The sequence below is a fragment of the Jaculus jaculus genome, chromosome 19 (genome assembly GCF_020740685.1).
Source record: "Jaculus jaculus isolate mJacJac1 chromosome 19, mJacJac1.mat.Y.cur, whole genome shotgun sequence".
In the NCBI taxonomy this organism is placed as follows: Eukaryota; Metazoa; Chordata; class Mammalia; order Rodentia; family Dipodidae; genus Jaculus; species Jaculus jaculus.
The window spans coordinates 16,442,134-16,461,632 of record NC_059120.1 but is presented as its reverse complement, the minus strand read 5'-3'; the positions used below and the strand labels follow the sequence as shown (position 1 = coordinate 16,461,632).

General features: G+C 39.1%; 1 long non-coding RNA gene across 1 annotated transcript; it reads right to left on the bottom strand.

Annotated features, from left to right (window-relative positions):
- Nucleotides 1-6,445: 6,445 nt before the first annotated feature.
- LOC123456035 lies at nucleotides 6,446-18,848 on the bottom strand. Its single transcript, XR_006634288.1, has 3 exons — nucleotides 18,694-18,848; nucleotides 10,654-10,777; nucleotides 6,446-6,579 (listed from the first exon to the last, which is right to left on the bottom strand). It is a non-coding gene; the product is annotated as an uncharacterized LOC123456035 (long non-coding RNA).
- Between the last annotated feature and the right edge of the window lie 651 nt (nucleotides 18,849-19,499).

The window sequence follows — 19,499 nt, the reverse complement described above, 5'->3', positions numbered from 1 at the left end:
CATCTGGCTAACATGGGTCGTGGGGAATCGAGCCTTGAACCGGGGTCCTCAGGCTTCACAGGCAAGCACTTAACCACTAAGCCATCTCTCCAGCCCAATAATTGATTATTGATTGATTGATTTTATGTGTCATTTAATAATGCCTCACCTCCACAATTTCATAACTTTCTAATTATAAAAGTATATGCTTCTTAAGGAAATTTTAGAAATTACAGATAAATATAAAGGATAAAATTTACCCTATTTCCTCCTACAGCAACATTTAAGAATACATGTTTCCCCACCCTCTCTTTTTCTTCTTTATAAAAAAATTTCAATGGAACTACATACTCAATTTCACATTCCATTCTTTTCTCAACAAAGCAGAACATAAAGTTTTGTCCAAGTTTCACTAAATATTCCTCAAAACTAAACTTTAAATTTATATAAGATATTTAATTGTATGAACATATCTTAATCCATTTACTAAATCTCTCATTTAGAGATATTTAGGTTTGAATTTTTAATCAAAATATAACTGAAAAATAGATGAACAGTGTCTTGATACAGAGCAAAAGGATCTTATGTTTTGAATGAGGAATTTAGTTATACCAACCTCTTCATTCAAACACATTTTTTTTGGCTGCTATAATTTTCAAAATTGTATTTTTGTATTCCAAACTAAATGCTAATTAAGACTAATCTACACCAGGCTTAACCTGGGGTTTTTATGCAACCTAGATATACTGATATGTAAATAGGTATATGCACATTTAATGATAATAAATCATGAAGAAATTTTATTTTAAAACAATTCTCCCATATGTTAATGCTACTCTCACTTCTGGTTAGAGAAGCTTCTCTTTTCAGATGGTGATGACCACTGGGGTGATTCAAAACACATGATAGTGCTGAGAAGTGACAGTGGCCTGTCCAGCAGTAAGTGAGACATCTCTCTCACACCCTCCAAGGCTCTGGACCACTGTAGACAAGGTGGTGGAAATAATGTAAGAGTTAAAGGAAGGGGAGGAGCACTTCCAATGCTGTCTTCCACACACCAAGTGGCCTTGATATTCATGACCTCGCAGTGGCTGACACTACCTCCACAAGACCTGCATGACAATGACATCAAAATAGAAGAAAGCTTGACTGAAAAGAAGGGGTTCAGAGGAGACAGGATTTGTTAGCGAGAAATGGGTGGTCCTGGAAGGGGTTTGCAAACATGGCATATTGTCTATACATATGGAAGTTTTCAATAAAAAGTAAAATAAAGTCTTTGATATCCATATAGTTTTACCTTTTCTGAAAAATAAAAGCAAATTTGCATAATAATGAGATGGGTGTGTAAATTTATTTTTACATAAAGAATTAAATGTTTGCTAAATATTTGATATAGCAGGACACAGAGCATCTTCAGTTTTTTTCAGAGTTGACCAATATTTTTGGTTTTATAATCATCAATTCTGAGAACACCACTTTGCATAAACAAATAGTACAAAATGGCAGAAATATGTTTAGCACCATTTCAGAAATCATTGGAATTCTGTCCTAATCCCAAGTAAAGTTCATGTAGCAATTTTTTTTTCTTATGAAACTCAAGTCAGCAACTCACATTGCAATGTTTAAAACCAAACATTCTACCACAATATAATCCAAAGATATACTAATTTAACACTTAACTGGTGAGGAATGACAATAGAAAAGTATTGTCTTTGCTCCCTGTAATTAACCCATCGCTCCTGTAGCAGCAGAAAACTGTACAATGAAAACCTTCAATTCTTAAGATAAGGGCTTCCATCTAAAGTGGCCTTCATGGGTGCTGTGTTGTTTGATGGCACACACAGTGCCAAGTGCCATCGCTGTGAGTTCACAAGCGAGGTTGCCGTGAAATCACATGATGCAGCCGAGGAAAGTGCTGCCAGAAACACTTGGGGCTCATTGTACATTTCACTTTGAATTTAATTTTTCATCATAATACATATGGGGTCATGACCCTCACTTTGAATTTTTTTTTCATAGTACACATAGCATCATGACCCACATTTTTTAAAAGCTAGGATCTGGACTCTTCTAGAAGCCCCTAGAAGAAGAAAATGTTGCATGTACTGATTTGTTCGTTCCTTACACTGTATTAATTGCTGTTCTGTGGCACAGGTCTAAAAGCTGTGGAGGGATTTAGAAAGAGCCCTTCTGAGATCTTAGAGCTTTCCAACTCAACCAGTCATGGACACACACAGCACCAATGCAGGGCTCAAATTCATAAGAACTCAGACGATACAGGGAAACATCATTTTATTAAATTTAGTTGTAGTTATATTTATTTGTGTGTGTGTGGGGGGTGTCAAAGGAGAGTCTCGTGCTGCTACAAGTGAATTCCTATACAGTTTTTATGTGGGTGGCTAGGGAATTGAACACAGGTGTGGTCGGCTTGAATTTAAGTGTCCCCCATAAATTCACGTGTTTTGAATGCTTGATCCCCAGCTCATGGCAATTTGGAAGGTGGAGCCTTGCCTGGACGAAGTGTGTTGTTGAGGGCAGGCTTGGAGGTATTACGGCTCCCTTTATTAGCGTCAGCTCACTCTCCTGCTGCTGTTTCCACCTGCTGCAGCAGCAGTGACGTCCAGCCTCTGCTCATGCCACATTTCTCCCTGTCATCGTGGACTTTCCCCTTGAGATTAGAAGCCAGAATAAGCAACTTTCCTCCCATCAGCTGCTTTCAGTCTGGGGATTTCCACAGTTGCTTAAAAAGCCTGATGGCCTGGTATGTTTAACCACAAGCAATCTCTCCAGTACAGGAGACATCTTTTCTCCTAGAGTAGAAAGCCCTGAAGTAATTATCATGTTTCATATTTTCTAATAACTTATATATCTGTGGGTGAATGCATGTAAGCATGTATATGTGTACTGATGCTAAGAAAGTAAAATATTGTTTCACCAAAAACTTCCAATTAGGCTATGCTATAGTTTGAATGTTGTTCTCGCCTTCCCTCATCCATCGGTTCATCTGCTTGAACCCTGGTGTTGCAGTCCTGTTCGCATTGCTGTTAGAAATCACCCAACCAAGAGCAGCTTCTGGGAAAAAGAGATTTATTTTGGCTTGCAGGCTCGAGGGGAAGCTCCACAGTGGCTGGGGAAAACAATGGCATGAGCACAGGGTGGACATCAACCCCTGGCCAACATAAGGTGGACAACAGGAACAGAAGAGTGTGCCAAACACTGGCATGGGGAAACTGGCTATAAAGCCCATACGCCTGCCCCCAACAATACACTCCCTCCAGGAGGCATTAATTCCCAAATCTCCATCAGCTGGGAACCTAGCATTCAGAACACCTAAGTTTATGGGAGACACCTGAATCAAACTATCACACCTGGTCTTGTTAAAAAGGTTGTGGGACCTTCAAGAGTTGGGTGGAGCAGGCCACTAGGGATGGGTCTTGAAGTTTTATGGCCAGCCTCACTTCCTGTGTGTCTGCTGTTTCTTGAATCTCCTCTGTGTCTGTGCCCACACCCCCGTTCCTTCCCCACCATAATGAAAGTTCCCCCCGAAACTGTAAGCCAATCAAACCTCTTTCTTAAGTTGCTGATGATGCTCAGATCTCTTCATGGCCACAAGAATGTAAGTGATACAGGCTATTTAAAAGCCATAGTTAAATAATAACTATTTATTAAGTGTTTACATAAATATCAATACTTATTATTAGTGGTGATATTCAAACAAAAATGTTCCACAAAATAAATTTAAGTTCTCCAAGATCAACAGAGAAATGAATTGTTAATACAGCTGTGACTTGAAGATACTTTCAAGAGAAATGAGTGTTTCAAGACACACAGTGGTTTGCAATGTCCGACTTCTTTTGCGTACCATGTTAAATTTCTAGAAAAAAAATATGTTTAGGTCTTATATGGCCTTCCAGGAAATTGTGTGATGGTTCAGAATCTCTACTGAGATAAAAATGAAACACTTCTCAAAGAAGAAAGAACATATCCCCCAGTTGTTACAAACACTGGGAGTTAACGTGCATTCATGTAAGTCTTCTCCAGGTGGCTCATCCTGAGGTGCCCCTTAGCTGCCTTCTTCTCAGGCAATAACTCCCCTCTTCTGTTTGTCTCAGACTAGAAGGAAATGACTCCTACATATTCTCCTTCAAGCACACATTGGTTGAACTTCTGAATCTGGAGCACGCAACTTTGCCTTTAAGCATCAGTTCCTTCTAGAACATGCCAGCGTAGTAAATGGCATGTATATTCATTTTCTGGATGATGGTGCAGTACTATGAAACTTAAACCTTCAAAGAGGACCTAAACTCCAAATGCTGCTGCAAACTCGCTGTCCAAAACATGATGTTTTAATACCTTAATGACTATAAAACTCCTGAAGATTATTTCCATACAATGTCAAATAGGAACGCAAAGGCAGTGCCAACTCTCCACCATGAACCAGGTTTTAAAACGGCGCAGCCTACCCTTCAGCTTAACCTTTCAGCTCGCTCTGTTTGCATGTGGGGAAATCAGATGGATGCAAACATGTTTTCTATTTATTTTCCTGGTTCATGTAACTTTTAAAGTAGTTTTCTTTCAACAAACAAATCCTCCTCCTATGGGTTCTAACAGGAAGACAGACCCCGAAGAAGAGTCACACCGCTGAGGTAAGAAGCCCAGCTGTTCTAGCCACGATTTATTCAAAGATGAGCTCAATTAATAAGAAGCAAATGATTTACAACCCACAGGCTCCCATATGAAAGGCATTACTGTGAGTTCCAGGATGACTCAATGTGCTGTGTCTGTGAGCAGTAGTCCTGTGCTGTGAACACCCTGGGTTCTTGCAGCCAGAGAGCAGGCCTAAAGTCACACCCAGCCTCTCCTGCCTCTTGCCTGTCTTACCCAAGGATTCGAGGTCTTTCTGTCCTTGACTTCCAATTCTTTTGTCCAATTGGAATTTCTACACAAAGGTAATGTTTCTTAGATTTGACGTTTCCTTCTGTTTTTGTGCATGTGTTTTCCATAGCCAGGGGGAAGCAGTTGAGCCACTGTCAATCAGTTTCACTTGGCACTCAAGATGCAGAGCTGATGGATCGGTGGCATTCACTGGTAGCATCCAGGAGATGGCCGAGTCGGACGCCGTTCATGCCGAGACGCAGGCTGTGGACCTCAGCAGAACTGGTTTAGGGCAAGGCACAAAGCAGAGCTCTCCGGTTTCAACCCAAAGGAATCGCCCTGTGTTGGACTCTTGGAAGTCAAAACTGTGCTCACAGAGGAAACAGTTATAATAATTATTCCTAAATAGAAGAATTTCCCAATTGGATTAATCATATTTAACACTGAGTAAGACCATGGAGAATAACATAGGATTTATTCAATGCATGGTGACTCTTTGAATGCCTTACATATAAGGACACAACAGACAAAGTATCTGTTACAAAGGTGTATTTAACTCTTGAGATTTGAAGATATTTTATGGGTCTGAAGAGAAAAAGAAAAGTGAGTGCTATGTTGCTTCCCAGATGGGAGAGGGTGCACTGTTGTTCGTTTGTTTTGCTTTTCAACTTGTAAGTTCCTCTGTCACCCACCATTCTATGCAGATGAGTGGAATTACACTTTCCTGAAGAGGTTATGGAAGGCTTATTAAAAAAAAAAAAAAATCTTGGGCTGGATAGATGGCTTAGCGGTTAAGCACTTGCTTGTGAAGTCCAAGGACCCTGGTTCAAGACTCGACTCCCCAGGACCCACGTTAGCCAGATGTACAAGGGGGTGCTTGCTTCTGGAGTTCGTTTGCAGTGGCTGGAGGCCCTAGCATGCCCATTCTCTCTCCCTCTCTCTCTCTGCCTCTTCCTGTCCCTCTCTGTCTCTCTCAAATAAATAAACAAAAATAACAAAAAATTTTTTTTTTTTTTAAATCTTGTCATGCCCCCAGCTTCTAACAAGCGACTGAGCCTGGATTTGTTTCCCTCTTGATGAATTGACTCTGCCTTTGTGCCTGTGTTGTTTGTCCCCCCCTCCCCCCCCAGTGTGAGCGCTGCTCCACATTCACACAGGAAACAATGGGCTGTGCACTGTCCCAAAACACCAGAGAGGCTAACAAGACCTGTGCATATACCCTCCCAAGAAACTGGACATGAAGTGCTATGGAAAATGCCGCTGAGCTCATCCAGGTTGTATTGGTGGAGTTCATAAAATGTAAGTGCTGGAGAAATCCAAGAAGATACTCAATTAAAATGATATGAAACCGTATTTTGAGAGAAGCAGCGCACTTCTCTCCGTTGGCACTCTCCCTGTGCGGTGCTGTTCAGAACATGTGCAGTACTATTCTGAGTTTTCCGGAAGTGAAACTACTTTATGGTAATCATATGCAAAATGTTTCTCAAGTTTTTTTTTGCAGTTTACTTTTTTATGAGTCTGTTAAAAATTTAAGAGAAGCCTTGTTGACATTTTATATGCTTATTTTTCTTTCAAAGGAAAATTGGAGGATTTTAAAATTTTCATATCTAAGATGATAAAAGGTGAAATAACATCATAATTCTTATCTTGTTCCACTTGATATTTGGTCGCTTTACTTTCTTTTTATGACTTGTATTCATCTTGTAGCCAGTCTCATATGTATCACTGTTTTTTAAGGAAAAAAAAAGGTTGATTCACATTTTCTATTTTGAGGAATTTGTCTAGAGCTAAAGCAAGCATATAGGTAGAAACGGGAGAAAAAGATCAAAATTCTTAAAATACAATCTTTAAAAATGTTAATAAATACTATGAATATTTTAAATATTATTGTTTCAATATTTTAAGTACCCCAACAAATGCTTTTGGTAAGAACTTTGTCCTCCTAGAAAGCTAAAGAAAAGAACATATTGTTGTCTTGACTATAGTTGAATATCTCAATCCCATTGTTTTCCTTCCAGTGTGCTTATAAAATAGATATTTTTGATGTAAGGATATGGCTACATCCATTTACCACTTTGTATAATGTTTTATTTATCCAAATAACTTTGAAATATTTATAATTCCCCAAATAGTTATACTGATCCTAGTACTTCTCTGACCACCCAAGTACTTTCGTGACCTCCTAGGACATATTTTTATATTTATAGACACAATTCATTCAGTTTAACACAGCACTTAGGTGCTTAAATATTGATTTGTCCATCCCAGTTCCACTCAGGACAATAAGTGATTTCTTATAGTGAATGGTTACATTCATAATTACATCTCGTCAACCAACTCTGACAATGCTATTGAGCACCTTCTATGTGCCCAGCAGCAGTTAGCCACGGTGTGTTGTTCAGTCACATAGAAGGACACAGGTATACAGAGGAAAAACACTCAAGGTTTTTGTTTATTTGTTTTTGTTTTTTGATATAGGGTCTCACATTAGTCCAGGTTGACCTGGAATTCACTATGTAGTCTCAGGATGGCCTCCACCTCATGGCAATCCTTTTACCTCTGCCCCCAAGTGTGAGGGCTAGGATTAAAGGCATGCACCACCACACCATCTGTTTTATTTTCATTGATGCTGTTGTATTAGAAAGATAAGAGTTAGGAACCCCTGAAGGATAATGAGTGGTTTCTAATTAGGCAAGGAGGTAGCAGGTAGGGAAGGGAGAGATGGCATGGTGGCATTTTTGAAAGTAACATTTGGGATTACAGATTGAAGCCTTAAAAAGTAAAAATAAGGATAAACTATTTAGTCAACACTCTATTATTATTTTTATTATTAATTATTTCTATTTTTTAATCACATGATGTTGCTTTACTTTGGTTTAGGCCACAAATTCAGTTACCCATTAGCATTCTTCCTTTGAAATGATTTCACAATACTTGTATATTAATGTGATGTCTTGAGTTTCCTGAAATAGGAGATGGACTTGACCTGTGGCTGGTGCCAGAGAGATTGCATCCTGGGTCACATCAACAAATTAACACAGACTCTACCCCTTATATGGTAAGGCCTCGCACAGAGAAACAACACCATCATTATTTTTCTAACTCCCAGCACTTCATTAACCATGGCACCACATAGGGTTATATAACTGTAAGCATAACTTTGTAAAGTTTATAAACATAACAGAGAACGTTCTCACGGGTGTCCTAGGCCAGGCTACATGCGTCGCTTTTTGGGGTCAACCAAAGTTCTTTCTCCAGACATTTCACCCTCCACTTGCAAGGGGAGGCAGGCTGCCCACGTTGGCTGTCCTATTGCTAACCCTCTGCGCTCATTCTCCACCGCCCTGTAGTCTGCCAGAGTGTCACCAGGGGAAGATTGATTGCTTCTTAATAATATTTCCCATAAGTTTAACCAATCTGAATCTTTCCTCAGTCCTTGGGTTCTTCCTGCTGGAGCCTCTCCATGAAGCTCTGGCATGACCCTGCAGTCCCTGGAGAGCCAGGTTTCCAGCCATGGCTACTTTATAAGAAGCCAGGAAGGAGGAGCTGGGGATACAGCTCAGTTGAAGCACTTGCTTAGTAATTCTTGAAGCCCCGGTTTTGATCCTTAGCATTGCATAAAGCAGGTGTGGTGACACATGCCTCACATCCTAGCACTCTAGAGGGAGAGGCAAGAGGATCCAAAGTTCAAAGTTACCCTCAGCTACACAGGGAGTCTGAGTCCAGCCTGGGCTACAGAAAACTCTGTCTTAAAAAAAAATGTTTAAAAAAATGACAAGAACCTAGGAAGGGGAGGTCTCCAGAGCTCCAGAGCTCACCCCAGCCGTATATACCTGGCCCTCAGGTCAAGAGGCTCAGAAAACATTCCCAACATCCATCTTTCCAGTGATTTGATAGAAGAGTGAAAAGCCTGTAGCTTCTCCCTGGCGGTGACTTCTGAGTTAACCTTCCTCCAACACAAACATTCAGATACAGAGTTGAAGGTGGAGACCCATTCCTCAGCCCATCGACTCTGGAGCTGGGTGTTAGAAGTCTGCATCTTAGACAACAGCTCTGGCCCCAGCCCCACAGGGGCACCGCCGTCATAGGTATGCATTGAGGTGCAACAGCTGTGGTGTCTGGCTTTGTACTAGGACAAGAATAAGGCTTCGCCCCCCATCTCATCCCCTTATCAGTATATAAAGTGCTAGAGAAAAGACCTCTCACACCCACCTGATAGGCTGATTGTGTCAACCTGGGCTGTCATTCTTTATTTTTTTTAAGACATTCCTAAAATACTATTTATCCATTTATTTAATAGTGGCAGAGAGCGGGGAGAGGAGAATGGGCTCCCCAGGGCCTCTAGCCACTAAAATTCAACTCCAGATCATCTTGTGTGTTTCCATTTCAAATCATTTTTCTCTCTCAGAACAATTTGTACTGTTTTTAAACAAACAAACATACAAATCACCCTCTTCCTCTAGCTAACTCCAACTGGGTTGCAGGTAACCATGACCAATTAGAAGAAGGAAGATGGTATGTTCTCCTGCCAGGCTCCATACCTCACCTGCAAAATGGGGCAATGCCCAGGAATGTGGAACCCAGCAATACATCTGGACTAGAGTTCGAAGCCTATAGCTGGCATGGAACTGCTGAATGCACTGGTTCATTACTTAAACTCGTCATGCTTCAATTTACTAATCCATAAAATGTAGGTTATAGGAATTAAGAATTTTGTGAGTTAAGAAAAGTCTCATTAGTCGTGACTGGCATGTAGTCAGTGCTTAAGAAGTAGCAGCAAGGATTAAGAGGAGCATTGGTACGTTCCTGAGGTAAAAGCATACTCCAGTCTTCAATCTACCCTTCCTCTCCATATAAATCGGGCCTTATGCAGGCTGGGCAAGAGCTTTGCTACTGGGATATAGAACCCCAGCCTTCTCTTTCCTTCCTCTTTCTTTCTTTTCCTTTATATTTTTCTTCTTTGTTTCTTTTTTCTTCCATCCATCCTTTCACATATAAGGTACTTTTGTTAACCTGTCTCTATATCACTTAATACTGTGCCCTTTCTGTAACCTAAAAACTCTTGGTTCTCTGTTCTTTAACTTTCTTCTCAGTACAATTGGCATATGGAAATGAAGTTTGTTGGGATTTTATAAAGTATATGTGAGGGCTATAAGTCTCACTCAGTAGTAGAGAATTTGCTTAGCATGTGCAGAATTCTGGATTTGATCACTATCATGATAAAAAATTGAATGAATGAATGAATAATGTAAATATGTAGCACAGGGCTTATTATGCTGAAGACATATGAACAATAAATACTAATATTTTTAAAATTATATTTATTATTATTTCTATTAAAATCATTTCAACTTCTCCAATCTTAGAAGTTTAAAAATGAGAAAAATAATAAGACCTACCTTAGAGAATTTTATTGCAGATTACATGTGATAATATCTGTAACATGGTTAACACACTGCCTAGTACGTGTAGCTCAATACTCCAGTAACTATTACCATTGTTGCTTTTTAATTAATAGTTTTATTTGTTCCATTACTAGTATTAAAGCTACATATTTCTTAACTTGTTAAGCCCAAAATACTCTTAAAGTATTGAAATTGTCTTAGAACTGAACTTTAGCCAGCCTTTTACATGGTGTAAGTCTACATGAAATACACATCTGTTACACTTGTGTTTTCATATCTTTTATCAAGTCTTCCTTGTTTGTTATTATATTATCAGTTAATACTATTCATACATTAAACTCAGTCATCAGAGTTGTTTTACATTGTATGATATTAGTTACCTAGTTGAATATACCTGTTGGTATTTGTCATGTGGTCTCCTTAATGCCTTTCCCTCAGAAAGGGAACAGGAAGAATGCAGGAGTAGAGATGGCCGTCACTCAGCCAGTCTTTCACCATCTCCAGATCACCAGTATAAACTGCAAATAAGGGAGGGAAGGAGTCATTGACAGAGGCAATAGGTTATAGGCTTCATGCCCGTCAGTAACAAAAAGGACCACTTTTGTAAAATAGACAATGATTGGTTCAAGGTTTTGGAAATGGCTTCACAGGAGAGAAAAAGAAAGGGAGAAAGGGAGGAAGATATAATAGATACTCTGCACTTATCTATTAGCTATGTCTCCAGAGAGCTGTGTCAATAATATAAGCACAAGACCTTGTATGCACAAATTATATAGAAACCAACCCATACTCAATGGCCATCATGTAGTGATCTAACATACACTTTTATCACTTGAACCTTCATTCTACTTCTGTTTGATTTGATTTTCCCAAGAATCTATTTATTAACAACATGGGGGCTTGGTGTCTACAATGGTAAATCAATATAAGCATGTGTGTTGGGGGGAGGTAAGAGAGAGATTTCAGTCAATTTAATTGAAAGTTTGATTTGTGATAGATATAGATACCAGATGACTAAATAGAACTTTCCCTTTCCACAACTCTTTTTCTATTAAATGGATTCTTTGTGAGTATTTGACAAAGGAAAATATTTTCTCCTCATTAGAGAGGAGACCCGGAAGTCACATTGTCTGGGTTTCTATGAAATGCAGCCATTACAGCAGAAGCTATTGCATGCATTTCAGAATTTATGGCATTTAAGACTTAACATTATTGGAAAATATTTTTCTAAAGTACTTTAACAAAATTAAATATGTACCTACTTTGAATTTTGGGAGATATTAGTATATATATATATATATATATATATATACACACATATATATATATATATATATACATACATACATATACATATATGTATGTGTGTATGTCACATATATATACACGCACAAGGAAGAGAATACCAGCAATTCTCTTCTTGGTACTTATCCATTCCCTTACCAGCTTTTTGACAGGAGTTCTAGAATTCAGGTCAGAAAAGCTAAAGATCCCCACTGACTAAACCAATTGCGATTTTTTGTGACAATTTGCTTATACACAAAATATTATTTACCAGTTAACAACGCGGTCTATGTGATCAGTTTACTTTCAATGGTGAAAGATCTAACCATATGATTATAATTAATCTTGTGAGTTCTTTCAATTTTTTTGCCCTGAATATCCATGAAACAACATTTCTAGGTAGCAAATACAGGCCAACATTTGTGAACACATGAATGCTTGCAGTTCTTTTTAGAATAGCCACCGTTCCATCAAGCATAAGTACAATTTGAACCTCAGCTATCCAGTAAAAGAGGCAGTGTGTGTGTGTGTGTGTGTGTGTGTGTGTGTGTGTGTGTGTGTGTTTTGAATGCCTTTGTTGGATGCCACCGTAGACCCACGGGTGATTATTTTAAGACCCAGTTCTCTTAAAGGGGGTCTAGGGCAATGGTCTTTAAATCTCCTTCACCACATTGTACTATACTTGAATGTTTGGAAAGATGTCTTTTGGTTACAACTGGTCAAAAGAAATGGAATTTGGGGTCACTTTTTTTTTATTTTGATGTGTTTCCTTACTTCCCAACTGGACTTAAAATTACTCTGTAATTTCCATGAAAAGCTCACAGAGAATTAAATTCAAATGACCTCCTTACATGAATGCCTTAACCTGAGATGTGATAGTTTTCTCATTTCCTCCCTTAAGCTTAACAGATAGATACTGTAGTTGTCTACATGCCTGTGTTTCAGCTGGAAGAAAGGCTGCACAATTTCATGAGTGTACCATTGATTTCATTTAACAAGAAATGTGGGGAAGCAGTAACAGCTGAACAACATTCTCTGTCATTGTGGTGGGAAGAAGAGGCGTTCTTTTCATACTTTGTGGCTCTAAAAGTAGCCAGTTAATTAGATTCCATGGTTACTGCGACTGTTATATCTGCTTACTTGATGTGAAAAGATAATCATCAATTGTACATCCTTGACTACACTATTAATGGTTTTAATACCCCTATTGTGTTTACACTTTGCTTTGTAACGAACACTTAGCTATTGTTTATTTTTTTTTTTTTGGCATATAATAATTCAGCAAAGATTGTCTCCCTGTAATGCCCTTGCTATTTCATTCCATGGTACTAAGTGTTGTTTTTCTAGTGAGGTCTTGAAATGTGGGGCATTATGTATGAGTTATGCTAATTTGTTAGGGCAATGAATACATTAATTTCATTAGTAAATGGCCTCAAAGCAATAATTACCAGTGTAGGTGTGTCAAAAGCGATCATGTTCAGTTTTGCCAGTTAATTATTAAGATTTTCTTCGGAGGGGCCCAGATTTGACATCCAGTTTCAATTTAGCCATAAATAAAACCCTGAAGAATGTAGGGATGCAGAAATTAAGCCAAGAACTTGTTTTGTGCTTTCATACAACCCCTTTCTGCCCCATTGCGACTGCCAATAAGATGCCAAAATAATTAGTGTCAATGACATAAAGTTTTAGAAATTCCCCAAAAGGCACATTTTAAAGATAGCAATTTTTGCCTCCTTGATACCCTTCTTTGCTTTCCATATCAGGGCTATAAATTATCTACAAAAGAGTATATAACTGGCTAAAATGACTTTTACTTAGAATTGTTATCCACAGTCTGTTCCTCTTTATACTAAAACTCTCTCAATTTTTTTAAAATAAATGGATTTTTTCCTCTAATGGATTAATTGGCTCTGTGAGTCTCTATATCATTATACTACTTGAACCATTTGCTGCTCAGCAGTAATGGTAGAACCTCTATCCCAGTATTAATTCCCACAGAAAAGTGACATTCTTTTTATAATCATACACCTGTTGGAACCATTTAATGCATCTCCATTTGCTAAAATTATGTGTGAGGTTGATTCAATCTGAGCGATCTCTCGGGCTGTTTATGGAATCTTGGAATAAAAACGGCTCTCAACGTCCCAGTGTTCAGCTCTAATGGGAAAATGATCCTCTCAAGAATTTGTAGAGAAAAGGAATACTGTGGAGGGTGAGAGGCAGATGGCATGTGTGTGTACGGAGTACGCATGGGAATCAAAGCAGGAACAGCAGGAAGAAAGCAGGTGCGGGGCAGGACGGAGGAGAGTGGAGACGTCGCTCAGGAAAACGCCAGGCGCAGCACCCGAAAAGTGGTTATTGTCCGAGTTGTTGATTTTGCAAGTAATTGTGTCAAATCTCCAACAATAATACTCATTGTAACAGTGATACGTGGATATGGCTGGCCTGCCAAGAGCTTGATTCTCCAGTTCTAGATTCTTTCTGTCTCATAGGGACATAGCAATCTTTCTGTTTTGTTCAAATTTCTAGACAGTACATCTGTCACGGTGACCTCTTTCTCTCCAGCTGTTAGAATTTTTGTTTTGTTTTGTTTTTTGTGGGGAGTGGTTTATGAGTGAGAAAGTGAGAGTGAGAGAGAGAATGAGAGAATTGGCAAGCCAGGGCCTCTAGCCACTACATCGAACTCCAGACACAAGTGCCACCTCATGCACATGTGTGACCTCGTAAATCTGGCTTATGTGAGTTCTGGGGAGTCAAAGCTGGGTCCTTAGGCTTCTCAGGCAAGCGCCTTAACTTCGAAGACATCTCTCTAGCCCCAGCTGTTAGTTTTGACCATGTATTAAATGTGTTGATTTTTTTTTTTCTTAAACACTTCCAAACTTTAGCCAGGCTTCCGGAAACCAAAATTGGTTTCCATATGCAACATGCCATCCAATGTACAGAGTTTGTGTAAAGGTAGTTTTATTTCTAAGCAGGTTTTCAGCAACCTGGATGGACAACGGGCTGAGTTACTGACAGAAGTGCTTACAGATCTGAGCTGTTTGGATGAAGGTGTTATATTCTATTAGTTTGGTGATGTTGGTCTTCAATGTTAAGGTCTGGCAAGGATCTTACTTTCTCCTTTGAAATTACTATGGGTATCCACACTTTTGAAATGACTGATCCCACTAGCAGAGTTTAAATGTTATTTAAAGATACTTGATTGGCATGAATTTACTTTAACTGAGATCTTTAGTGGTAATCTTGATTTGTTTAGCTGTTGCCTACCTTTGAAACATGTTTACTGATATGAACTGCCATTTTTGTGACATGTACACAGAAGTGAGGTGTGAAGGCAGCCTCTGCTGACTGAGGACATGAAAGGCATTAAGACTACTTGCTGATTTAAAGGAAGAAGTTGCCAAACAGCGATTAGGAACTTGGGCCTCTACATGAAACAGCTTCCAGGATGCTCTATTTCCCCAATATTGTGAATGAAAACTTAGCAGTAGGAATTGTGTAATAGGAAGCCATCCATACGCACCCTGCTCAGGAATCAGAATTAAGAGTGAATCTAAGACATACTATTTATCCTCTGCATTGACTTGTACGTGATCTTATTAAGACATAGTCCTAGCAATAATATCACCCACTTTCCAGAGGTGTCATGAACATCCGATGATGTCAGCAACCCTGGCACATAAATAAAACCCAATAAGTAGCAATTATCATTATTATAAGACTTAGTAGTAGCATCAATTTTATTAAGTGGCAATGTCAGAACTCTGTAAAACTCAGAGGCCTAAACATGAGGCAAGCTCTCTCTGGCCCCACTCCCAATGACTACACAGATGCTAAAGGGCCTGCAGAGATGGTTCAGTTTTTAAAGGTACTTGCTTGCAAAGCTTGTTGGCCTGGGTTCAATTGCTCAGCCACGCATGAAGGCAGAAAGGCATTCACCTACAATGCCAAGATATCGTGGTGCACCTGCGCGCACACACACGCACACAAATGACTAAATACAAATTTCCAAATAGACACTAGAGTCTTCATATACATTGCTTCAGTTTCAGGCTCAGGCTTGGTCACCTTGCCAACTTCACACCCTGCTAGAGGAGTTTGAACTTATTGCCCAGCAGCCGAGTTCTTCAGTTGTTCACTAATAGTCTTTGCTGGGTCACACACCCTCAGTTCATTTTCTTGTAGGTGTTCTTTTATTTCTTCTTATGTTCTTTCCAGTGTCTCTTCCCTCTCCAGTGACAGTCATTTCTAGACCAATCAGAGCCCTCGGCATAATTCTGTTTGTGTGCTTGTCCTAAGTAGCACACATCAGCACATAGATCTGATTTGCACTGAGCCAAATGACTTAAAGGAGAAGTGCCCCTCATCCAAAGATCTAAACTAATAAGGTGGTATTCCCCCGAATCTCTTTCTTGTACCTGTCACAAGATACTTACAAGTGTGCTAACAAATTGAAGGGGTGTTACCATCAATTATGCTAATCCTTTTCATAATTGTATTATTTAATAGTGACTAATATGTAGATCTAAATATCATTACTCCTTTAAGGGTGATAAAATCACTTCAAAGAGAGTTTGTGTTATCTGCTCAAGTTCATGTAACTGGTACAAACTGGAATATTTATTTAAAGTCAAATGTGACTTCCGAGCCCCCTCATTTATGCACTGCCTTCCTCAAAACCTCAACTACATGCTCTAGATTTTTCTGTTTGGATCAAATGTACAGTTCAAACATAAGCCCAGAGTCACGTGCACAGAAGGAAAACAAGGAGAACTTTGCCACCATGCATAACCTGTTTTCTACCTTCAAAAATTTCAACCCTATTTCTCATTTGCTGATTTTTTTTCTGGGGCAGAGACATATTATCAGTGTAAGAAACACCACAACCTGCAAGCTGCAGATACAGAGATGATATTTGGCCACGTGACAGAAAAGTATCCTTGTCCATCACACTTGGCTATCTCGAGGCTGTATTTTATCATTCAAGCAGGCTGTACTTTAAGCACTGGGGGACCAGGGAATGATGCTATCAGGGAAGGCCCAGATGACATAGGAAGAGCCGTTCGGTTAACATTCTACATGCAAAGCCAGAGCAGATACCTTCTAGTAGTTCCTTCAAGAAACTCAGTAGTTCCCAAGATACGTGCTTCACATTCCTGGGAAACAGAAGAATCCGTACTAGAGCCTATGATCACCTCACACAGAACTTCACACTGATACAATCGCTATTTTTCAGTGTATTGTCGAAAGTTATAGATGTAGATGTGATGAATAAGGCAGATGTTAATGCCCATATATAGAAGATCACAAGACTTCATAATAAAAACCCAGTGTGTTTTCACAATAGAAGATATGGCATACTATTGAATATTATGTTTTAGATTCAAAAAAATCACAATTTTGAAATTTAAGCAAGATATAAATACAGTTTCCAAAGGTATCCTGTCTCTCTAATGAGGTAATGTATGCATTCATTACATACACACACACACACACACACACACCAATTTGGTAGACATCTAGCGCTTTATATAGGAACGACTGACAGGTCTAGGTTTATAAGGAAAAAAAAGAAAGAATAAGGTGATTTTGCCATCTGGTCTGCAATTTCTGTTGTTCTTTTTGCAGCTTGAATTGTTAAACGATAAGCTATTGCCAGAATTAAAGAAAGTCATACGAGAAAGAAAATGCAACAGAAGCCTTTGTCTTTATGCTGCATCTAACCACCCATGGATACATGTCAGCCTGGGATATGTTGTATGATATTGTTTAAAGCTTAGAGCTGCACACAGGAGGATGGCAGTGATGAGCACCCAGGGAGGCATTCTTGCTCACAGGACCCCAGAAACATAGCTTGGTTTCATTACAGATAACCTCTAATGGCAAACCCAGAGAGACCGCACCATCTTGGGCCATTCTCCCTGCCACCAAGTCACATCTTTGTTCCATTATATTTGGAAATTGCCCAACTCCAGAGGCTTCAAACTTGGCCCAGTAGCCAAGCCCTTCCCTTGTGGGTCTCTAGAGAAGAAAGGTCCAAGTGGGATACCACACTGGGCACGAAGACCTCCAGTGTGTCCCATTGAAGCCAGGCCCTCATCTTTGCCCACAGTATGCCCATTGGGGAAGGCACAAAGTGTTAACACCACTTTGCTAGTTGAGCTAGAATTTGAATCTAGAACATGTTAAGTAGATTGCCTCTCTGTTTATTCCTGGGGATTTAGGCAAAATCTGAACTTCTACATTTTAAATTAATATTTATGGCACAACTTAATATATATAGTTAGCAATGTAAAGAAACTGATTGAAAGATGTGGTTGGTACATATCCACCAGAAACTCATTTACTAACAGACTCCAACCCTAAGTAAAATAAATAGCTTTTCTTTCTGCTGACATTTTATAACCACCTTCAGGGAAAGGTGGAGAGGAGAACTGGGTTTCCATGTGGATTTAATTCAAGAACTTCCCAAGAAACTGCTTGAAGGCAATACAGGAGTGAGCCAACTTTCTTCTGCTAGGACACACACACACACACACACACACACACACACACACACACACAATGTAGACTGTACCAAATAGAGGGGGGTCAGCCACAGCTGCAAAGAGGAAATTTAGAATTATCATTGTGCCAGTGTCCTTTATGTTTATAACTACATAAAAGTTCAGTTAGAGTACTTGCTGCCAACTAATAAAAAAGTAATGAAAATTTTGCGGATTTTTTTGTGTAGACGGCAGTTACCTAATCCCTAAATCCTGATGAATTCATATATTCAAAAACATTTAAAAGTCAAAAATATACCCAATAATTGGTTTGTGATCCTTTTAAAGGAACAGAACTCAACCTCATTAATAGATAAGAAACGACTATATTGCTTGCCTGTATATCAATGTGTGTTCAACAGTAGTGTATTTTGATTCCTTTATTGCCCAAATATTTGAAAAATCATAATTAAGCAGCAGCACTCCTGGGTGGATGTTATTAGGGAATAATGGATAATGAAGGCTTTGTCCCCTTTAATGCCCCTAGATGTGTGTGATTCTGCAGGAACCCCGGTCTACTCTGTCTCTTTGTGATTCCAAAAGAAATATCCTTTAAAAATAAGAACGATTCATAACAATAGAGCTATTGTGTTTACGGTACTCACCACATCCATCCAGGTAGAAGATCAAGTTCTTATTCCAGGGGTGAGAGGAAGCCCTTGGAAACAGCTCGAAAATATTTCTTCTGCTATTTTCAGCCCTGCGTTTTCCCCCCTGTGTATTTTAATGTGAAAGATCAGATGCCTTCTGTGTGTTTCCTAAGTTCCTCGTCACTCTCTTTCTGCTCTCGGAGCCCTGCCCCATCACCTGGCCTGGGCCCGGCTTGTCAGCTTTCACCTCAAACAGATTGCCCTTAACCTCCCCTTTTCATTAGAGCACAAGGCAGGAGGCAGAGGGGGAGGTGGTGGATGGAAATTGGAGGTGTTTCAAACGTCTGTACCACATTATGCCACTATATGAAAAAGTCATATACTTTGAAATGAAAGGTAAAGTATGGTGCTTGGGATGTAGCATTAAAATTCACTGCAGTGTAGAGCTCATAAAAAGTTGTATATAAATGTTGCTATTATTATTTCTCAATCATAATTATATGACGATAATTTAGTCAATTATTTTTGTGTAGTCCTAAGAATATTTAGCTTATCGTTTTTACTTTTATTTGTAAAATATGTACATTTATTGAGTGTCATGCATCAGTCACTATCTTCCCAGTAACTACTATATGTACATTTATGGACATAAGCATGAGTTCTAGTGGGTAACTTCTACGAAGTTATAGAGCTACAGAGTCATGAGGGTACTTGGTCAGTGGGATCAAAAGCCCAATATCTTAACTAGTTCACATCATAAATCATTGTCATTCCCAGGGCCCATGTTAAAGAAGTAAATAAAGAGTGAGCTTTTACAGCTA